Here is a 22623-nt window from a genome sequence, read left to right on the forward strand (position 1 = left end):
TGAGGCCTTGGTCACTGTGCTATATTTCAGATCACACTTGATCAATTCTGATGGCAGCTTATTGTTTATGATCAGTATTTCATTCATGTGGCTTCTGTCACCAGTTTTGTCTTTGATCAGTTCTTTTTTAGAAATTCAGTTCCTGAATGGTTTCTCTCACATGAGCTATTCACTTGCTCCTGTTTGGTACGTTCTGAAATAGCAGAGGATGTCTTTATTCTGCTGTGAAACTGCATTTTTAGTTTGCACACTGTTATTCCAGTCTCAGAATTTCCCTGCATCACTTTTCAAGACAGTATTTTACTGGGAATCAGTTTATTGATCTTGCTGCAGAGATTATTGCAATGAACCGAGATGCAAGAAATGTAACTCCCCTGGTTGTTTTTTTTAGGGGGTGTTCTCAACTTTAAAAGTCATTACCTACCATCTACTGGATAAAAACTTTCCAATCACTGGGTGTCTGACTGCTGCAGCCCTCGCCCAGGGTTGGACACGGTGAGCCCTTTGGAATCCAGTAACTCATCTTCACATTTTGTGTGTGTGTGTTACAGAGCTGTTTGCCGCTCTGAAGGTGGTATTGGCCCTCTGATCTCTTGGGCCTGTCTGTGGCTGCACATGTTGCACCAATGGTATTTCAGCCCCTGCACTTGCCAATTCTGAGAACCATGCCCAGGTGAATGGAGCAGAGGTCGCTCATGCCTCTCCATTCATTTGAACAAGAGTGCCAAAGATCAGCCGTGGGCTGAAAGTTCAGGCGCTTCCATTAAGAATGAATGCAGCAGTATTGCGCATGACCGAACTCCGCACCATTCCATTCTGTTGGACTCCAGCGATTGGACAGTTATCTCCTCTCCCATGGGTAGGATAACTTTTAAACTTGAGAACACCAATTTAATGAGCTTTTGATAATGGTCTATTCATGTATGCAATGAGATCACGTTTTTGCCACATTATGCAAAATCTTGGAAACGCCGAGTGGATTTCTTTTCCAAGCGGATAAATACTTAGGCGCCAGATTCATCATTGCCGTTTTCAAAAGTAATTTGCTTTTTTAGTGGCTTTATATGTGCACCTTATTCTCTGTTATGTTTTATGCCATTTTTGAAGTTGTATTTATTGTATCTTTTTTATTTTGTTTTTCAAATAATTTTTATTAAACATTTTGACATTTTTACAATAAAGGATAAGGGGAGAAAGGGAAAGGGAATGAGGGAGGGGAAATAAAGGGAAAGAAAACCCCAAACGCAGTGGGGTTTGGAAAACAGGCATTCAAAAACAGACTAAATTATAGTTGCTTAAAAAATACTACACATATGAAACTTATAAATAAAAATAAGGAAAAAAAGTAATAAATATTCTAGCATTATATGAAGTGGTTATAGATTTTAGGAAAATAAGATGTTGCTTAGAAGTTAGGCCTAGCAGTAACAATAACAGTACACAAGTCAAAAATAACATAGCCCAAACTCAAGAAATAAAATAAAGGAACTGTGAACCTAATGCTTAAGCGTTAGACAAATAAAAAGGTTATAAAATAGCGTCAATATCTAGAAAACATATACAGTGCTCAGTAGTATTAGTATTCTAAATTAGTAGTCCGTGCAATGAGAGTAGAGTAGAAAATCGTATAAAAGAAAATAATGCCTGTAACAGGTCCGAGAGTGCACCCGACACCCCAAAAACCTAGTGGAGGAAAGTTCGGTTTTGATCCAATAAACAAAAAGGTAAAGAAAAAAAAAGAAAAATACAAAGTGAATTTTGAAGTGGAATTAAGCTGCTGCAGTTACTCAGATAGTCAGTCGTTGATTGATTGTAGAGTATTCAACCAGGACAGCTGTCTTTCAAATTGTAGATGGGAAACTGGATGCGGCCCCAGAGGAGTAAATTCCAATGCGTTTTAACAGTTCAATACCCTCGCCTGGGGAGGAAACATAGTAAAAACCTGACGGAAGTCTCACCCGAAGAGTTGATGATCTTGTCCAGGAGTAGGGGAAGCCTGCTCGCAGTAATTCTCTTGTAGTGTGCAAAAAAACTCTCCTATTTTGAAGCGTAATTTTTGACAAATCCTTATAAAAAGACAGATGTTTGTAAGGGGAAGAGAGGAATCCCTGATCTCTCGAAATACCCAAAAGTGCGTTCCTCACCCAATTAGGATAAAAGGTAACAATGACGTCGCATGACAGGTCCTTGGGAAGTGTGGGTGGTCTACGTATTCTGACAACTCTCTCTATCAAAGGGCCTTCAGTGGAATTGGGCAGTAAATTAGAAACCAGTGAGGATACGTAACTCTCCAGCTGGGAAGCCTGAATTGAATCTGGTATACCCCTGATCTTAACGTTATTCTTCCTTTTAAAGTCTTCAAAATTATTTAAATTTGTTTGTAAGATATCCAATTTTTTCTGGATCCCCTCCAATGAATCTAAAGGCTTAGAAATGGCTTGACAAATGTTTTGTTCGTTTTTTCCAAAATTGCGTTTATGTGCAACTGAATCTTGAACGAAAGAGGTTCCAGTATTTATGATCGGGGGGATTATTTCAGCTGCAGATTTTACGGATGTAATTATTTCTTGGAAAAGCTTTTTAATAAACGTTTGGGACGCTTTTGAATTGAATGACAGTTTAGGCTCAGTAATTACATCCTTCCCGCAAATGTTCAAGGTGGTAAGAAATGATTGGATAAGACACACCATAAACCCCTCTGTTGGAAGATCTTCAGATGCTGGAATACCGTCAAATTTTACTAAAGCTGGGGAAGACTTTTTTAAACTGCGTTTTACAGGCTTTTTAGGTGGTTCACCAGAAACGTCACTTGAAGAAGAGTAACTGGAGTAATTAACCGTATCATAATCAGAATATTCAAGATCATCACTATTCATGTATGCCTCCTCTAGGTCTGATCCCTCCGATCCGTCTAGTGATCCAGTCAAACCACCAGATAGATCCGATCGCTCATCCTCCAGTTCTCCCCCCTCCTGCATACCCGCTAAAATTTCGGATCTATTAAATGAGTCAATTAAGGACCTATAGGGCTCCATGTCAAATATAGGGTTATTAGAAGTAAATTTTTGGCTCTCAGATTCTTCCCCTAAATGAGTAAAACTAAGCTTCTCTTTCTGCGTATCCGTGGCTTTAAAAGAGGAGGGACCCGCAATAGAGGGGATGTGGCTTTGGTGACCTTTAGTGAAATCATGGCCCCCGTTAATGTTGGGAAGCCCAGCTAAGTCCCCTATAGTATTGGTGCTGGGGGAAGATTGTTCACATAAATTGGGGTCATTTAGAAAGCTTCTTACCCACACCGGTGTCCCTCGGTCCTTTTCATACTGAAGCGCTGATGTCCCTTGATCCGCTCCTATATCAGCGACGTCCTCTCCCCTGTGCATGTTCTTTTCAACCAGCGGCTCCACGTTCTCTTCTAGGTGCTGCGGCGCTACCTCTTGTCGCTCCTGCAAGAGGTCTCCCCAGCGCTTCTGCGGCTCCCCGCTACTCTTCAGATGCTGCAGCGCTACTTCCTGTCTCTCCAGTGAGGGAGCTCCCCGGCGCTTCAGCAACTCGTCGCTCCTCACCAAGCGCTGCGGCTCTGCCTCTTGTTCCGCCGGAGAGAGATCTCCCCGGCACGAACCCTTCACCACTTCCTGTTCAGGAAGCGGCTCTTCTTTCATCGGCTCCTGCTCTGCGATCGTAGTCACTTTCTCCATACAGGTCCCGGCGGCTGTCAGACTCTTCGGCACAAATACCTGTGCCTTGTAGTTTAAGTTGCTCCTCTTGGCTTGGGTGGGTGGCTGCAGCTTGTCAGGCGCCTGCGAGGGGTGAGTCATCCCTTTGTTACCGGCGGCCGCTTGCTTCTTCCCGGCGCCCGATTCCACCGCAACTCCCTGCTTCTTGCTGCTGCCACTTGCTGGCAGCAGCGACGCTGGAGAGGGAGCTTTTTTGCCGGTCTGTACCCTGGAGGTCCGCTGAGCTGCAGAAGTCCTCAGCTTAGCTGGGGTCTGATGGGGTGTCAGCTTCAGCATGGCAGATCCGCCATGTTTTCCTCCATGGAGGGGCAGCGCTCCTCCAGAGCCACGGCTGTGTTTCTGTCCTGGAGAAGGGTTCCTCTTCACAGGACTGGATCCATTCTTCTTAGAATCGGTTCTAGGCATCTTCATAACGCTGTAGAGTCCAATTAATCCACTTTTTGTAGCTTTTTTAGTAGTTTTGGATCTGGAAGTTACAGGAGCTCCTGTAACACAGGACTGCTCCTGCTCCCGTGCAAACCACGCCCCCCGTATCTTTTTTATTTTAACAGCTTTGTTTATCCAAATGTTTCAAACTCATGAGAGGCAACTTTTACCAAATGTCAAATTTCAGTCCAGTTAGTCACTGCCTGAAATAAGATTTTTGGATGAGTTCTCAATTTTGCTATTTTTTTTTTTAAAGATTTGCTACTTTTGGTCCTGAAAAGTCGCAAAACTGGTTAAAAACAAAAATAAACAGCATTTTGATGCAAAAAGTCAGCGAATACCACAAGGCAAAAAAAAGAAAAGGGACACTGAGTGTTTTGAGGGGGTTTTACAGCAGAAACTGAGCTGAAACTCTCCAAATCCTCGTCAGAAACTCAAAACTCCCCAAAAACTTGTAGGTTCTTTTCAATCGCTATGTGCACATGGAGGTGTTTTGCTGATTGTTTGGAGCAGAAATTTCAAGTTTTTGAGAACTTTTGGGGTATGTGCAGACGATCAGTGAACGCTGTTTACTTGAGCAGCATCCAAACCGCATTAGACAGATGTTACAGCATAGGGGATGGGATTTCAAGAAATCCCATGCCCGCTATGCTTCCAGAGACGCCCGCCGCTCACCGGCTGAGATGAACATGCAGAGCGTCTTTCCAGACTGCAGCATGGCAATTTCTCTTGTGGAGATGCTCGTCTGCACAACTGAAATTTCACTCATAGAATTTATTGAACGCTGTGAATCCGCATGATTCAGTGAACACATGCTGATTCACCTGCGTTCAATAGACGGCAGTGCTTTGAACGCAGCGAACATGCGTCCAAAGTGCTGCCAGTTCTGGATCGTTTGCACATACCCTTGAGATTTGGGAGCGTTTCTGCAGTTTCTGCTGCAAAAGCTCTAAGAAAAACTCATTGTGCACATAGCCAGTTTTTGCTTAATAAACTCTTCTAAAAAGTCTCTTTGTGCACATACCCTAAGTGTCACTTGTATTTTGTGTTTGATGTAAGTTACATAGTTATTAAGGTTGAAGGAAGACTGTAAGTCCATCTAGTTCAACCCATAGCCTAACCTAACATACCCTAATAAGTAGAACTAAAGTGGGATCATTATCCATCTTCTGCACCCAGGTTACATACAGTGGCATGTAAAAGTTTGGGCATCCCTGGTCAAAATTACTGTTATTGTGAACAGTTAAGCAAGTTAAAGATCAAATGATCTCTAAAAGGCCTAAAGTTAAAGATGAAACATTTTCTTTGTATTTTAGACAATTGTTTTGTGTATTTTCATCTTTTACATTTTACAATGACAAAAAGGAAAATGGGCCTATGCAAAAGTTTGGGCACCCTGTATCGTTAGTCCATACTAGCATCCATTGTGAAAGTATTATAACTTGTAAACACTTTTAGTAGCCAGACAAGAGTCTTTCAGTTCTTGTTTGAGTAATTTTCATTTACTCTCCCTTGGAAAATTCTTCCAGTTCTGTGAGATTAGTGGGTCGTCTTGCATGTACTGCTCTCTTGAGGTCTAGCCACAGATTTTCAATGACCAGATCAGGGATTGTGAGGGCCGTTAGCTTGTGCCTTTTGTGGTAGTCTATTGTGGATTTTAATGTGTGTTTAGGATCATTATACATTTTTAGAAGCCATCTTCTTTTCAACTTCAGTTTTTTTTGTTTTTTTTTACAGATGGTGTTGTTTGCTTCAAGAATTTGGTGAAAACTAATTGAATCCATACTTCCCCCTACCCGTGAAAATTTGTCTTGTGCCATTGGCTGCAACACAACCGCAAAGCATCATTGATCCAGCCCAATGCTTAATGGTTGGTGAGATATTCTTTTTTTTCAAATTCTGTGCCTTTTTTTCTCCACACATACCTTTGATCATTGTGGCCAAAGAGTTCTCTTTTATCCTCATCAGTTCGCAGGACTTGTTTCTAAAATGCATCAGGCTTGTTTAGACATTCTTTTGTATACTTCTTACACTGAATTTTATGATTTGGAGTGTTGTGTCCATTATGGTGGAGTCGGAATAAAATTGACCGACTCCAACTCCTAAAATATATAATAAATTGTGTTCAGTATTTCAGTGCAGGATGTTCTGTAAATGTTTTCATAACAATTTGGGAAAGTTATAAAATGTCCTATAAATGTCTGTTCTATTCCTGATCTAAGGATCTAGGCTTTTTGTTGAGATTAATCTGTGCTGCACTTTATGTATATGCTCAGTAGTGAGGCAGTGCTCTGGAGTCGGAGTCATAGACTTGGAGTCAGAAGTCAGGGAAATTTAGGGGTCAGTGGTTTGCCTTACCAATTCCACAGCCCTGGTGAGGAAGCAGGATAGGCTTTCTTCTGATGACTCTTCCATGAAGGCCATGCTTGTGCAGGTGCCTCTGAGCAGTAGAATGTACCACGCCAGAGACTGGTAAATCTTTCTGAATGTCTTTCGCAGTTGAGTGGGGGTTTTGATTTGCCTCTAGCAATCCTATGAGCTGCTATCACTGAAATTTTGCTTGGTCTTCTAGACCTTATCTTGATATCCACTGTGTTTTTTTTTTTTAGCTGCCATTTCTTAATTACATTCCGAACTGAGGAATGTAGCTTAACCCCTTTCTGCCATTGGACATACTATCCCGTCCATGTGACCTGGGACTTAATTCACATGGACGGGATAGTACGTCATAGGCGATCAGCCGCGCTCACGAGGGGAGCGTAGCCGGGTGTCAGCTGATTAACACAGCTGACATCAAGCACTATGTGCCAGGATGGCACGGACCGCTCCCGGCACATTATCCCCCGGAGCACTGCAGCGCAGCGTTCTGGTGGCATAGGGAAGCATCGCGCATTCCCTGAGACCCTCAGAACAACGCGATGTGATCGCGTTGTTCCGAGCGTCTCTTCCTGTCTCCTCCCTGCAGGCCCCCGGATCCAAGATGGCCACGGGGTCCTTCCGGGTCCTGCAGGGAGGCGGCTTGTCAGTGCCTGCTGAGAGCAGGCGCCAGCAAGCCTCCTGCACTGCCTGTCAGATCGCTGATCTGACACAGTGCTCTGTAAAGTGTCAGATCAGCGATCTGACACTATATATAGTGATGTCCCACCCTGAGACAATGTAAAAAAAAAAAAAATTGTAAAATTATTAAAAAAATAAAGAAAAAAATAAATATATATTTTTTTAAAATAAATTTATATAAATAACAAAACAATAAAAGTACACATATTTAGTATCGCCGCGTTCGTAACGACCAGACCTATAAAACTGTCCCACTAGTTAACCCCTTCAATCAACACTGTAAAAAAATAAAAAGCGAGGCAAAAAACAATGCTTTATCATACCACCGAACAAAAAGTGGAATAACACGCAATCAAAAAGACGGATATAAATTAAACATGAAAACGTCACCTTGTCTCACAAAAAACAAGCCGCCATACAGTGTTATCAGCAAAAAAAAAAAGTTATAGCCCTCAGAATAAAGCGATGCAAAAATAATTATTTTTTATATAAAAAAAGTTTTTATTGTATAAAAGTGCCAAAACATAAAAAAAGCTATAAATGAGGTATCTCTGTAATCGTACAGACCCGAAGAATAAAACTGCTTTATCAATTTTACCACACGCGGAACGATATAAAGGCCCCCAAAAAATTCATGAATTGCTGGTTTTTGTTCATTCTGCCTCCCAAAAATCGTAAAAAAAAGCGATCAAAAAATGTCATGTGCCCCAAAATGGTACCAATAAAAACGTCCCACAAAAAACCAAGACCTCACATGACTCTGTGGGCCAAAATATGGAAAAACTATAGCTCTGAAAATGTGATGCAAAAACTATTTTTTACAATAAAAAGAGTATTTTAGTGTGTGACAGCAGTCAATCAGAAAGTCCGCTATAAAAACCCGCTACAAATAGTAAATCAAACCCCCCTTCATCACCCCATTAGTTAGGGAAAAATAAAAAAAATAAAGAAATGTATTTATTTCTATTTTCCCATTAGGGTTAGGGCTACAGTTAGGGTTTGGGCTACAGTTAGGGATGGGGCTAAAGTTAGTGTTAGGGTTGGGGCTAAATTTAGGGTTAGGGGTTGGATTACATTTACGGTTGGGATTAGGGTTAGGGGTGTGGTTAGGGTTATGGTTGCGATTAGGGGTGTGTTGCGGTTAGGGGTGTGGTTAGGGTTGGGATTAGGGTTAGGGGTGTGTTCGGGTTAGGGGTGTGGTTAGGGTTGGGAATAGGGTTAGGGGTGTGTTCGGGTCAGTGTTGTGAATTTGCGTTTTGCTCCCTCTAGTGGTCATTAGTGATTTGACTCTGGAGCTTCTGTCTTCTCCTATATGCTCACCTGGGCCGTTAGTTCAGGGGCGTTGCTATATAAGCTCTCTGGACCTTCAGTTCAATGCCTGGCATCGTTGAAATCAGAGCTAATCTGTTGTGCTCTTGTGTACTGATCCTGGTTCCTGCTTGTTAAAGCTAAGTCTCTTCCTTGCTTTTTGCTTTTGTTTTGTTTTGTATTTTTGTCCAGCTTGTTCCAATCTGTATCCTGACCTTTGCTGGAAGCTCTAGGGGGCTGGTGTTCTCCCCCCGGACCGTTAGACGGTTCGGGGGTTCTTGAATCTCCAGCGTGGATTTTTATAGGGTTTTTGTTGACCAAATAAGTTATCTTGCTTTATTCTGCTATTAGTAAGCTGGCCTCTCTTTGCTGAACCTGGTTCATTTCTGTGTTTGTCATTTCCTCTTACCTCACCGTTATTATTTGTGGGGGGCTTGTATCTTGCTTTGGGGTCCCTTTCTCTGGAGGCAAGAGAGGTCTTTGTTTTCTTCTCCTAGGGGTAGTTAGATTCTCCGGCTGGCGCGAGTCATCTAGCGATCACCGTAGGCATGATCCCCGGCTACTTCTAGTGTTGGCGTTAGGAGTAGATATTTGGTCAACCCAGTTACCACTGCCCTATGAGCTGGATTTTTGTATCTCGCAGACTTACACGTACCTCTGAGACCCTGTCCACTGGGGTCATAACAGTATGCCAGGCCAGTATTGAATGTTTGATGCATTGCAGAAGTGGGATTATAAGAAAGAAAATTTTGAGTTTTTTTTTTTTTTCCCTCTCTCATTTTTTTTTTCTTTTCCCCTTTACCTCAGAGTGGCTTAAGCTTGCTGCAGACATGAATGTCCAGACCTTGATTACAAGTGTGGACCAGCTTGCTGCTCGTGTGCAGGGTATACAAGATTATGTTATCAGAAATCCTAGGTCTGAACCCAAGATACCAATTCCTGAACCGTTTTCAGGAGACCGATTTAAGTTTAGGAATTTCAGGAATAATTGTAAATTGTTTTTGTCCCTGAGACCCTGTTCGTCTGGAGACTCTGCTCAACAAGTAAAAATTGTTATTTCATTCTTACGGGGTGACCCTCAAGATTGGGCTTTTTCGTTGGCGCCAGGAGATCCGGCATTGGCTGATATTGATGCGTTTTTTCTGGCGCTCGGTTTACTTTATGAGGAACCCAATCTTGAGATTCAGGCAGAAAAAGCCTTGCTGGCTATGTCTCAGGGCCAGGACGAGGCTGAAGTGTATTGCCAAAAATTTCGGAAATGGTCCGTGCTGACACATTGGAACGAGTGTGCACTGGCTGCTAATTTTAGAAATGGCCTTTCTGAAGCCATTAAGAATGTTATGGTGGGTTTTCCTATTCCCACAGGTCTGAATGATACCATGGCCCTGGCTATTCAAATTGACCGGCGGTTGCGGGAGCGCAAAACCGCAAATTCCCTCATGGTGTTGTCTGAACGGACACCTGATTTGATGCAATGTGATAGAAAAACCGCAAATTCCCTCATGGTGTTGTCTGAACGGACACCTGATTCTATGCAATGTGATAGAATCCTGACTAGAAATGAGAGGAAAATTCATAGACGCCGGAATGGCTTGTGCTACTACTGTGGTGATTCTACACATGTTATCTCAGCATGCTCTAAACGTATAACTAAGGTTGTTAGTCCTGTCACCGTTGGTAATTTGCATCCTAAGTTTATTCTGTCTGTAACTTTGATTTGCTCACTGTCATCTTATCCTGTCATGGCGTTTGTAGATTCAGGTGCTGCCCTGAGTCTTATGGATCTCTCATTTGCTAAGCGCTGTGGTTTTATTCTTGAACCATTAGAAAATCCTATACCTCTTAGGGGTATTGATGCTACGCCATTAGCAGAAAATAAACCGCAGTATTGGACACAGGTTACCATGTGCATGACTCCTGAACACCGCGAGGTGATACGTTTTCTTGTTTTGCATAAAATGCATGATGTGGTTGTTTTGGGGCTGCCATGGTTACAGACCCATAATCCAGTCCTGGACTGGAAGGCTATGTCAGTGTCAAGTTGGGGCTGTCGTGGTATTCATGAGGATTCCCTGCCTGTGTCTATTGCTTCTTCTACGCCTTCGGAAGTTCCGGAGTATTTGTCTGATTATCAGGATGTCTTTAGCGAGTCCAGGTCCAGTGCATTGCCTCCTCATAGGGAATGTGACTGTGCAATAGATTTGATTCCAGGCAGTAAATTTCCTAAGGGAAGACTGTTTAATCTGTCGGTACCTGAACATACCGCTATGCGTTCATATATCAAGGAGTCTCTGGAGAAAGGACACATCCGTCCGTCTTCTTCCCCTCTTGGTGCGGGATTCTTTTTTGTGGCTAAAAAGGACGGATCTTTGAGGCCTTGTATTGACTATCGGCTTTTAAATAAGATCACTGTCAAATTTCAGTATCCTTTGCCGCTGTTGTCTGACTTGTTTGCCCGGATTAAAGGTGCCAAGTGGTTCACCAAGATAGACCTTCGTGGTGCGTACAACCTTGTGCGCATTAAGCAAGGTGATGAATGGAAAACCGCATTCAATACGCCCGAAGGTCATTTTGAGTACTTGGTGATGCCTTTTGGGCTCTCTAATGCCCCTTCAGTTTTTCAGTCCTTTATGCATGACATTTTTCGGAACTATCTGGATAAATTTTTGATCATTTATCTGGATGATATTCTGTTTTTTTCTGATAATTGGGACTCGCATGTGGAGCAGGTCAGGATGGTCTTTAAAATTTTGCGTGAAAATTCTTTGTTTGTCAAGGGCTCAAAGTGTCTTTTTGGTGTACAGAAGGTTCCCTTTTTGGGGTTCATTTTTTCCCCTTCTGCTGTGGAGATGGACCCAGTCAAGGTCCGAGCTATTCTTGATTGGACTCAGCCCTCGTCAGTTAAGAGTCTTCAGAAGTTCTTAGGTTTCGCTAACTTCTACCGTCGTTTTATCGCTAATTTTTCTAGCATTGTGAAACCTTTGACGGATATGACCAGGAAGGGCTCCGATGTGGCTAATTGGGCTCCTGCTGCCGTGGAGGCTTTCCAGGAGTTGAAACGTCAGTTTACTTCGGTGCCTGTTTTGTGCCAGCCTGATGTCTCGCTTCCCTTTCAGGTTGAGGTGGATGCTTCAGAGATTGGAGCAGGGGCCGTTTTGTCGCAGAGAGGCCCTGGTTGCTCTGTTATGAGACCTTGCGCCTTTTTCTCTAGGAAGTTTTCGCCTGCTGAGCGAAATTATGATGTGGGTAATTGGGAGTTGTTGGCCATGAAATGGGCATTTGAGGAGTGGCGTCATTGGCTCGAGGGTGCTAAGCATCGTGTGGTGGTCTTGACTGATCACAAAAATCTGATGTATCTCGAGTCTGCTAAACGCCTGAATCCTAGACAGGCCCGCTGGTCATTGTTTTTCTCCCGTTTTGACTTCGTTGTCTCGTATTTACCAGGTTCAAAGAATGTGAAGGCCGATGCTCTTTCCAGGAGCTTTGTGCCTGATGCTCCTGGAGTCGTTGAACCTGTTGGTATTCTTAAGGATGGAGTTATCTTGTCAGCTATTTCTCCAGATCTGCGACGTGTGTTGCAGAGATTTCAGGCTGATAGGCCTGATTCTTGTCCACCTGACCGACTGTTTGTGCCTGATAAGTGGACCAGCAGAGTCATTTCCGAGGTTCATTCCTCGGTGTTGGCAGGTCACCCAGGAATTTTTGGCACCAGAGATCTGGTGGCCAGATCCTTTTGGTGGCCTTCCTTGTCAAGGGATGTGCGGTCATTTGTACAGTCCTGTGGGACTTGTGCTCGAGCTAAGCCTTGCTGTTCTCGTGCCAGCGGGTTGCTCTTGCCCTTGCCTGTCCCTAAGAGACCTTGGACACATATCTCCATGGATTTCATTTCTGATCTTCCGGTGTCTCAAGGCATGTCTGTTATCTGGGTGATATGTGATCGCTTCTCCAAGATGGTCCATTTGGTTCCTTTGCCTAAGCTGCCTTCCTCTTCCGATCTGGTTCCTGTGTTTTTCCAGAACGTGGTTCGTTTGCACGGCATCCCTGAGAATATTGTGTCAGACAGAGGATCCCAGTTCGTTTCCAGATTCTGGCGATCCTTTTGTAGTAGGATGGGCATTGATTTGTCGTTTTCGTCTGCTTTCCATCCTCAGACTAATGGACAGACGGAGCGAACTAATCAGACTTTGGAGGCTTAGTTGAGGTGTTTTGTCTCTGCTGATCAGGACGATTGGGTGACCTTCTTGCCGTTGGCTGAGTTTGCCCTTAATAATCGGGCTAGTTCCGCCACTTTGGTTTCGCCGTTTTTCTGCAACTCTGGTTTCCACCCTCGTTTTTCTTCGGGTCATGTGGAACCTTCTGACTGTCCTGGGGTGGATTCTGTGGTGGATAGGTTGCAGCGGATCTGGAATCTTGTGGTGGACAACTTGAAGTTGTCACAGGAGAGGGCTCAGCGCTTTGCCAACCGCCGCCGCGGTGTGGGTCCCCGACTACGTGTTGGGGATTTGGTGTGGCTTTCTTCCCGCTTTGTTCCTATGAAGGTTTCCTCTCCCAAATTTAAACCTCGTTTTATTGGTCCTTACAAGATATTGGAAATCCTTAATCCTGTATCCTTTCGTCTGGATCTTCCTGTGTCGTTTGCTATCCACAACGTGTTTCATAGGTCCTTGTTGCGGCGGTACGTTGTGCCTGTAGTTCCTTCTGCCGAGCCTCCTGCTCCGGTGTTGGTTGAGGGCGAGTTGGAGTACGTGGTGGAGAAGATCTTGGATTCTCGTCTCTCCAGGCGGAGGCTTCAGTACCTGGTCAAGTGGAAGGGCTATGGTCAGGAAGATAATTCCTGGGTGGTCGCCTCTGATGTTCATGCGGCCGATTTAGTTCGTGCCTTTCACGCCGCTCATCCTGATCGCCCTGGTGGTCGTGGTGAGGGTTCAGTGACCCCTCACTAAGGGGGGGGTACTGTTGTGAATTTGAGTTTTGCTCCCTCTAGTGGTCATTAGTGATTTGACTCTGGAGCTTCTGTCTTCTCCTATATGCTCACCTGGGCCGTTAGTTCAGGGGCATTGCTATATAAGCTCTCTGGACCTTCAGTTCAATGCCTGGCATCGTTGAAATCAGAGCTAATCTGTTGTGCTCTTGTGTACTGATCCTGGTTCCTGCTTGTTAAAGCTAAGTCTCTTCCTTGCTTTTTGCTTTTGTTTTGTTTTGTATTTTTGTCCAGCTTGTTCCAATCTGTATCCTGACCTTTGCTGGAAGCTCTAGGGGGCTGGTGTTCTCCCCCCGGACCGTTAGACGGTTCGGGGGTTCTTGAATCTCCAGCGTGGATTTTTATAGGGTTTTTGTTGACCAAATAAGTTATCTTGCTTTATTCTGCTATTAGTAAGCTGGCCTCTCTTTGCTGAACCTGGTTCATTTCTGTGTTTGTCATTTCCTCTTACCTCACCGTTATTATTTGTGGGGGGCTTGTATCTTGCTTTGGGGTCCCTTTCTCTGGAGGCAAGAGAGGTCTTTGTTTTCTTCTCCTAGGGGTAGTTAGATTCTCCGGCTGGCGCGAGTCATCTAGCGATCACCGTAGGCATGATCCCCGGCTACTTCTAGTGTTGGCGTTAGGAGTAGATATTTGGTCAACCCAGTTACCACTGCCCTATGAGCTGGATTTTTGTATCTCGCAGACTTACACGTACCTCTGAGACCCTGTCCACTGGGGTCATAACAGGTCAGGGTTGCAGTTAGAATTGGGGGGTTTCCACTGTTTAGGCACATCAGGGCTCCAAAATGGGTCATTCCACGTCAAGTGGACCAGTTTTAAAAATGGTCCCCACTCGACCTTCTCCGATTTTGCTGAAAATTTATAAGGATGTTCATGTATGTTTGAAAAGAGGTTCTGTAAATTTTTAGGGCCAGATCTCAAATACATTGGGCACTGTTGACCTTTCACTGGAGGTTCCACCAAGCCTGCTGCTTCAGCTAAGAGGATTTTGCAAACTTTGGCACATAGCCATTAGAGTTCTATACTGGCTATGATGCTGAAATTTGGCATACTAGCTGAACTTTTGCTGCTAAACACGATAAAATTATTACCGGCTATGACAAAACAATATTTCGGCCGCAATTTTGTGTCAAAGTAGCTTGAAAAACGCATTGCATAAAATTTATGCCAAACTTTGCCCATATATAACTCAAGACCAAAAACCAATAGTAACTGGTGCTTTGCCCTGTACACCAAACATCTACATGACTTTGCATTGCTGCAATATCACGGTCAAAGCATATGTATTTGTGGAAATATTCACACCCACATATGAAGAAAAACTTAAAAAAAACGAATTTTACCTATTTTTAGGTCAAATTTCTCAAAAAGGGTACCCCTAAAATATATTAGTTCTGATATCATTAGAAAGAGCACATTTTTCTCTACAAGGATCATTGTTTGTTTTTTTGGAGTCTCTCAGTTTAAGAAATGAAAAATGCCACTGAACATGGTGTTATTTATTAATATGCAATGAATGGTAACTGCACTATTCAAACCCTTGCGTTGGTCCATGGTGGTTATACCACAACCAATTCCCTAAGAAATGGTATTATAATCCTATTAAGAATTGTAATAATGCTGTCTTTCGAGAATTGGCAGCCCCATCGCCTAGGAGCCATGGCCGATAGCCGTGCAATGCGAGCCTCGGGCGGTCTCTTTATCGCAGGTTCTGAAGCCTGAGGGTGGGTGTCTTTGCCTAGGATCCCAAGCCTAATATTGGGTATCTTTTGTTGGTTCCCCAAGCCATAATGTTCAGTCTAAGTGGTCTGGAATTGTTGCTGAATTTGCAACATAATCGGTTCAGAGAAGCTGTATTGTCGGCCCATTGCTGTCCAAAAAGGTCCAAATCTTGACATTGGCACCTAAAAGTTGGTCCATTAAGGCTATATCAGAAGAATTCGGTGTCTCTGAACGAATGGTCAAACAAGCTCGAAAGCTTAAATGTGAACATGGGATCTTAGCCTTACCTAGAATCAAGTGTGGCAAGAAAGTTTCTGAGGAAGTGAAGAAAAAGGTGCAGGCATTTTTTGAGGCTGATGAATTCAGTCGAATGTGCCCTGGTAAAAAAGGCTATGTATCAGTGCGAATAGCAGGAGAAAAAAAGCAGATGCAAAAGCGACTATTACTGAGCAATATGAGGAAAATGTTTGTTGCCTATCGGGATCGGAATGGCCCTGAAATTGGATTTTCCAAGTTTTGTGAGCTTCGGCCAAAGTGGTGCGTAACCGTTGGATCTGCTGGAACACATTCCGTTTGTGTGTGTACCATTCACCAAAATGTCAAACTAATGCTTGCAGCATGCCCAATCAATGATGACTACAAAGAGCTCATATGCAAAATGGTCTGTGGAATTGAATCCAAGGACTGTATGCTTGGCCGTTGTGATAAATGCCCGGGTCCTGAAGTTTTAAAAGAATTTCTAGTCAATGTGTTTGTCAACAGTGACCCTGAAGATATTATTGAGTTCAAACAATGGATTCACACTGATCGAGACACGCTTGATACCAAACAACTGACTATAGAAGATTTCATTGAAGAATTGGTTTTGAAAATTTCTAAACTTTGTAGCCATCACTACATCGCCAAGCATCAAAGTTGCTATCTGAAATCGTTGAAGGAAAATCTGAGACCTGGAGAGCTTGCGATCCTTATGGACTTTGCTGAAAATTACTCATTTATTGTTCAAGATGCCATTCAAGGTTTCCACTGGGAAAATAGTCAAGCTACAGTACACCCATTTGTAATTTACTTCAAGGAGTTAAATGGTGAAGCTGCGCAGAGCATCAGCTTGTGCATAATCAGTGATTGCTCACGACATGACACAGTTGCAGTCCACACTTTCTTAACAGTAATTGTGTAGTATCTCAAGACTCATCTATGGGATTCGTCATATCCACTACTTCAGCGATGGATCTGCAGCCCAGTACAAAAATTTCAAAAATTTTCTCTACTTGTGCCACCACAATGCTGATTTCAATATCAGCGCTGAATGGAATTTTTTTGGTACCAGTCATGGAAAGTCGCCCTGTGATGGGATTGGAGGGACAGCAAAGAGGTTGGCAGCTCGTGCCAGTCTTCAACGCCCAACTGAAAACCAAATACTGACCCCGGTGGATTTATTCAACTTTTGCAACGAGCAACTGCATGGAATCAAGTTTTTTTTTTTTTTGTTCCAAAAGAAAAAATTGACGAAATACGGGTAGTTCAAGAGGAAAGGTTCAAAGATGGACATACAATTGCTGGAACAAGAGAAAATCACCAGTTTGTGCCAATTGATGACAAAAAGATTCGCATTTCAAGGGTGTCAAATGACCCATCATCTTTCATTGCCCATGTAGATAGATAGATCTGTCAGATCAGAAATGCCTTTTGTGCCAATTGCAAACCTCCAGCCAGGGCAATACATTGCCTGCATTTACGATAGGAACTGGTGGATTGGAAATATTTCTGAAATTTCAGTCGACAAGCATGATGCATTAATAAATTTTATGCATCCTCATGGACCAGCTAGCTTCTTTCACTGGCCTGTGAGAAATGATACATGCTGGATTCCCGAGCAGTCAATCATTGCAATAATTCCAGCACCAGCTGCAACAGCAATGGGCCGACAATACAGCTTCTCTGAACCGATTATGTTGCAAATTCAGCAACAATTCCAGACCACTTAGACTGAACATTATGGCTTGGGGAACCAACAAAAGATAACCAATATTAGGCTTGGGATCCTAGGCAAAGACACCCACCCTCAGGCTTCGGAACCTGCGATAAAGAGACCGCCCGAGGCTCGCCTTGCACGGCTATCGGCCATGGCTCCTAGGCGATGGGGCTGCCAATTCTCGAAAGACAGCATTATTACAATTCTTAATAGGATTATAATACCATTTCTTAGGGAATTGGTTGTGGTATAACCACCATGGACCAACGCAAGGGTTTGAATAGTGCAGTTACCATTCATTGCGTATTAATAAATAACACCATGTTCAGTGGCATTTTTCATTTCTTAAACTGAGAGACTCCAAAAATACAAACAATGATCCTTGTAGAGAAAAATGTGCTCTTTCTAATGATATCAGAATTAATATATTTTAGGGGTACCCTTTTTGAGAAATTTGACCTAAAAATAGGTAAAATTCGTTTTTTTAAGTTTTTCATCATATGTGGGTGTGAATATTTCCATAAATACATATGCTTTGACTGTGATATTGCAGCAATGCAAAGTCATGTAGATGTTTGGTGTACAGGGCAAAGCACCAGTTACTATTGGTTTTTGGTCTTGAGTTATATATGGGCAAAGTTTGGCATAAATTTTTTGCGACGCGTTTTTCAAGCTACTTTGACACAAAATTGCGGCCCAAATATTGTTTTGTCATAGCCGGTAATAATTTTATCGTGTTTAGCAGCAAAAGTTCAGCTAGTATGCCAAATTTCAGCATCATAGCCAGTATAGAACTCTAATGGCTGTGTGCCAAAGTTTGCAAAATCCTCTTAGCTGAAGCCGCAGACTTGGTGGAACCTCCAGTGAAAGGTCAACAGTGCCCAATGTATTTGAGATCTGGCCCTAAAAATGTACAGAACCTCTTTTCAAACATACATGTACATCCTTACAAATTTTCAGCAAAATCTGAGAAGGTCGAGTGGGGACCACTGGTCCACTTGACATGGAATGACCGAAATGTGACATGGTGTCTGATCTCAATTCCAGCCAATTCTGCGTTGAAAAAGTAGAACAGTGCTCCTTCCCTTACGAACTCTCCTGTGCGCCCCAACAGAGGTCCCCCCCCACATATGGGGTATCAGCGTACTCAGGACAAGTTGGACAACAACTTTTGGGGTCCAGTTTCTCCTGTTACTTTTGGGGAAATATAAAACTGGGGGCTAAAAAATAATTTTTGTGGAAAAAAATGATTTTTTTATTTTCACGGCTCTGCGTTATAAACTGTAGTGAAACACTTGGGGGTTCAATGTTCTCACAACACATCTAGATAAGTTCCTTGGAGGCTCTAGTTTCCAATATGGAGTCACTTGTGGGGGGCTTCTACTGTTTAGTTACATTAGGGGCTCTGCAAACGCAACGTGATGCCCACAGACCATTACATCTAAGTCTGCATTCCAAACGGCGCTCCTTCCCTTCCAAGTGCTGCCATGCTCCCAAACAGTGGTTTACCCCCACATATGGGGTATCGGTGTCAGGGCTGTGGAGTCGGTAAGCCACAGTTGCGACTCCGACTCCTGGATTTTATCAGGTTCCGACTCCGGCTCCGACTCCGACTCCTTCATAAATGGCCAATTCGTAACAATAAATTTACTGTTGTAAAATATTAACATCGTGCTTATTCAGTTTCTCACCATCATATAAGTAATCAGACCACTTAGAGCAAAAACTATATTTATTAGAATACAATTAGAATATAGCAAATAACTTTTATAAACTTTTCTAAACTCTTGTAAGTAAATATGCAATAAACACTGCAATGCAGTTAATAAGAAGAAATCTATAAATTTGTCCTCAGAAAAAGTATTGCCTCTGTCAGATCCTCCTTCATGGATGCCCTCAAATCTGATCTAATTATTTTGAGAGCAGAGAACAACCTCTCTACACTAACTTGGGTTGGTGGCATTGCAGTAACCACTTGGGCAACATCTCTGACAATGTCAGGATACAGAGGAATCGCTTGTTGCACTGTTATTTTTGATGAACGGTCAAATTTCTCAATTTCTTTTAGTGCACATGAAAAATTCTGCTGAAATGTACTGGCTGTGTTCTTTGATGGGGATGACTCTTCTTCTATGCGGGAACGCTTTGCACGGTCCTTGTGATCCAAATATTTTTCGAAATTAAATTCTTCATCAGTTGATGAGGGTGAAGATGCGGCAGGACGACCAAATTCTTCTTGTTCCTCCTGACTGTTCTGCAACCCTTTCATCCTTACTGCTATTTCAAACAGAGCTTCTTTTCCTTTAGTTAGCTGTTGATAATCTAGAAGAATCCGATGCATTGGGTCTACATAAACAGCTGCCAAAAGAATGTTATTTTGTAATAGTAGCTCCTCTCTCCGTTTCATTGATGTAGCTATGCCACTTGCAATTAACCCTCCTCTTTGGGACAGGCGAAACATCAGGTTCTTCCACTCCTGTAAGAAAATACCTCGAGTTAATTCCTCCGCTTGTAATTTTTTAGTCACTGTAAATGGGTGCTCTAGCAATTTTTCCAGCTCAGTCACCTGATTCCACTGACTTTCATTTAGCGTCAGTTGAGGGTTAGCCATGTCTACAAGAAAGGTTTTCAGTTCAACCAAGCGCTGAATCATTAAGTAAGTACTGCCCCATCATGTGGCTTGATCAATAATTGCCCCTTTTCCAGCACGTCTCTTCAAAATTGAGTCAACTTTAGGGGTTCTGGCAACAGTAGCCAATTTTCTCACCTTGCCAATCAGTGCAGCAGCATGTCCTTCTTGCAGACTGTCTCTTATAGCCAGCTGTAGCGTATGCACAACACAGCGCATGTGATGAATGAAAGAACATATTGACACAGTTTCAACAAGATCATCTAAACTATCATGTTGCTGTTCATCTGAAGCAACTTCAGTTTGCTCCTCAGTTACAATACTGTGTTCCTCTATTTCAAACATTTCTGTGTCTGTGGACCCAGAATGTTCTTCTAGCTGCTGGTCACCATCATTACTCTCATTCATTAGCTTAATAGTACTTATCATATTTGAAGCATTGTCAGTTACGACAGAAAGAACTTGCTCTTTTTTAAGTTCATAGTCTTGCAGAACCTTTTCCACCAAGACCTGGAGAAACTCACTGGTGTGATGAGCTTGGGTGTCTTTTACTGCCAATGTCTTGGTAACTATTTCATTTTTGTCACAAAAAAATCGGACATTGATGGCAAAATAGTTCACTCTGTGACGTGTGCAGGTATCCATTTTAACCCCTTAGTGACGGAGCCAAATTTTTGAAATCTGACCAGTGGTCACTTTATGTAGTAATAACTCTGGAATGCTTCAACAAATTCCAGTGATTTTGAGTTGTTTTTTTCGGGACACATTATACTTTATGATAATGGTAAATTTAGGTTGATATGTTTTGTTTATTTATAAAAAATATCAGAAATTTGAGAAAAATGTTAAAAAATTAGCAATTTTCAAACTTTGAATGATTGTCCCTTTAATCCAGATAGTCATACAACAGCAAAATATTAATAAATAACATTTCCCTCATGTCTGCTTTACATCAGCACCATTTGTAAAATGTTATTTTATTTTGTTAGCATTTTAGGAGGTTTAAAAATGTAGCAGCAATTTTTCATTTTTTCAAGGAAATTTACAAAATTTATTTTTTTAGGACTTATCCATTGTTGAAGTGCCTTTAGGGGTCCCATATTTTGGGAAACCCCCAAAAGTTATACCATTTTAAAAACAGCACCCTCTGACATATTGAAAATGGCTGTCAGGTAGTTTATTAACCCTTCAGGTGCTTTTCAGGAATTAATGCAAAGTGGCATGACAGAAATGAAAAAGTGTATTTTTACCACCTAAATGCCTCTAACTTCTAAACAGATTACTACAGTCGACATACTCTAAGGCCACTATTTGGTCGTGAAGTGCCATGGCAAACATCAGGACCACAAAATCATGATCTGAGGGGACCAATTGGTATAAAGAGGAAGCCTCCACACTCTGTTAACCATTTATAATGATGTAGTCACTATTGACAGCAGCATCTAAGGGGTTAAACGGATTTGGAAGGTGCAAACACTGATCGTGGCTGATACAGCAAGTTGTCAGCTATAGTGCACAACCGACAGTTGCTAGATTGTCTCCAGTATAGGGAGGCTATTCTCTTATATCTCAGGTCAGTTAAAAGACGTATTGGCTGTCATTAAGGGGTTAAGAAACAGAAAGTTTCCCTTGAGAGTTTTTTTAAGTTCTTCCTTTTGTTTAAAAGCTTCTTCGATTACTGATTTTCTAATACTCTCTCTCCAGAGAAACACCAAGCTTGCGGACCATTTCCCCATTCAGACACATAAAAGCTGGTCGTGAAAATAATGAAATAGGCACACTATCCTTTACAACTCTATGATCTGTTTTTTAAATGTATCTACTGTCATTGTCACAGTAACTTTGTCACTGACAAAATATCTTGCAACTGATGGCTGCAAAGTTCTCTGCTGGTACTGGTTCCTTGGTTTGGATGCAGTCTTTCTAATCCACTGCTTTCAGTACTTCTGGATGAAAGCGCTGTAAATGTCTCTTTAGATTAGAAGCTCTGGTAGGAGCATTTTTATCTTTGCCTGAATATGCACTGATCTTGGCTTCACAGCATTTGTTTTTGTCTGAATCATTTGTCATACACTGACAGACAATGTTTTCTATCTTGAGTGATGGTGAAATGTTCAAATGCAGCTGATTTAATGTGACGCTTCTTTGACATTCTCAGGTTTTTAATTCTGCATTCACAATCCAAATGACAATTGTTTTTCCTAAAAACAATTGTACAAAATTATTGCCAGGTCGTACAACTGATATAGTGGTCAGTAATATTGTTATTCCTCATGTACTCACAGTTAACTGATGCAAAGTTTGTTGAAAGGATAATACTTCTTACAGTCTTCCTGTTCTGAGTAGCAGCTGTGAGATGCTTGGAAGACGCACACCTAGTAAACATCTAGTCTAGAGGAGGAGCTTTACTACTAAGAATTTGCAACACATTTTCACTTTCCGTTTCATACATTGTAAGTAGGGGGGTTGGGGCAGCATGAGGTTAACCAAGTATAAGATTAGATAAGGGCAGTGGAGAACAGTGACACACAAGAAGTAAAGCCCCCGTCACACTAAGCGAGGTCGCTAGCGAGATCGCTGCTGAGTCACAAGTTTTGTGAAGCAACAGCGACCTCAGTAGCGATCTCGCTATGTTTGACACGTAGCAGCGACCAGGCCCCTGCTGTGAGATCGCTGGTCGTGTCGGAATGGCCTGGACCTTTTTTTGATCGTTGAGGTCCCGCTGACATCGCTGAATCGGTGTGTGTGACACGGATTCAGCGATGTCTTCGCTGGTAACCAGGGTAAA

The 22623-nt window shown here is 42.4% G+C and overlaps 1 protein-coding gene across 32 annotated transcripts in view; it reads left to right on the forward strand.

Annotated features, from left to right (window-relative positions):
- Positions 1-22623, forward strand: part of RALGPS1 (Ral GEF with PH domain and SH3 binding motif 1) — a 1054187-nt gene that overhangs the window by 126948 nt on the left and 904616 nt on the right. For 18 of the 32 annotated variants that reach the window (XM_077284283.1, XM_077284267.1, XM_077284265.1 and 15 more), the window contains exon 2: positions 5898-6030. The exons of 10 other annotated variants lie outside the window; for them this stretch is intronic. The gene's annotated coding sequence lies outside the window, so the exon portion shown is untranslated. Of the gene's footprint in view, positions 1-5897; positions 6035-22623 lie in introns of all 32 variants that reach the window. 4 more of the 32 variants (XM_077284266.1, XM_077284294.1, XM_077284272.1 and 1 more) reach the window with 1 other exon arrangement.

Source organism: Ranitomeya variabilis, chromosome 2, assembly GCF_051348905.1.
Source record: "Ranitomeya variabilis isolate aRanVar5 chromosome 2, aRanVar5.hap1, whole genome shotgun sequence".
NCBI lineage: Eukaryota > Metazoa > Chordata > Amphibia > Anura > Dendrobatidae > Ranitomeya > Ranitomeya variabilis.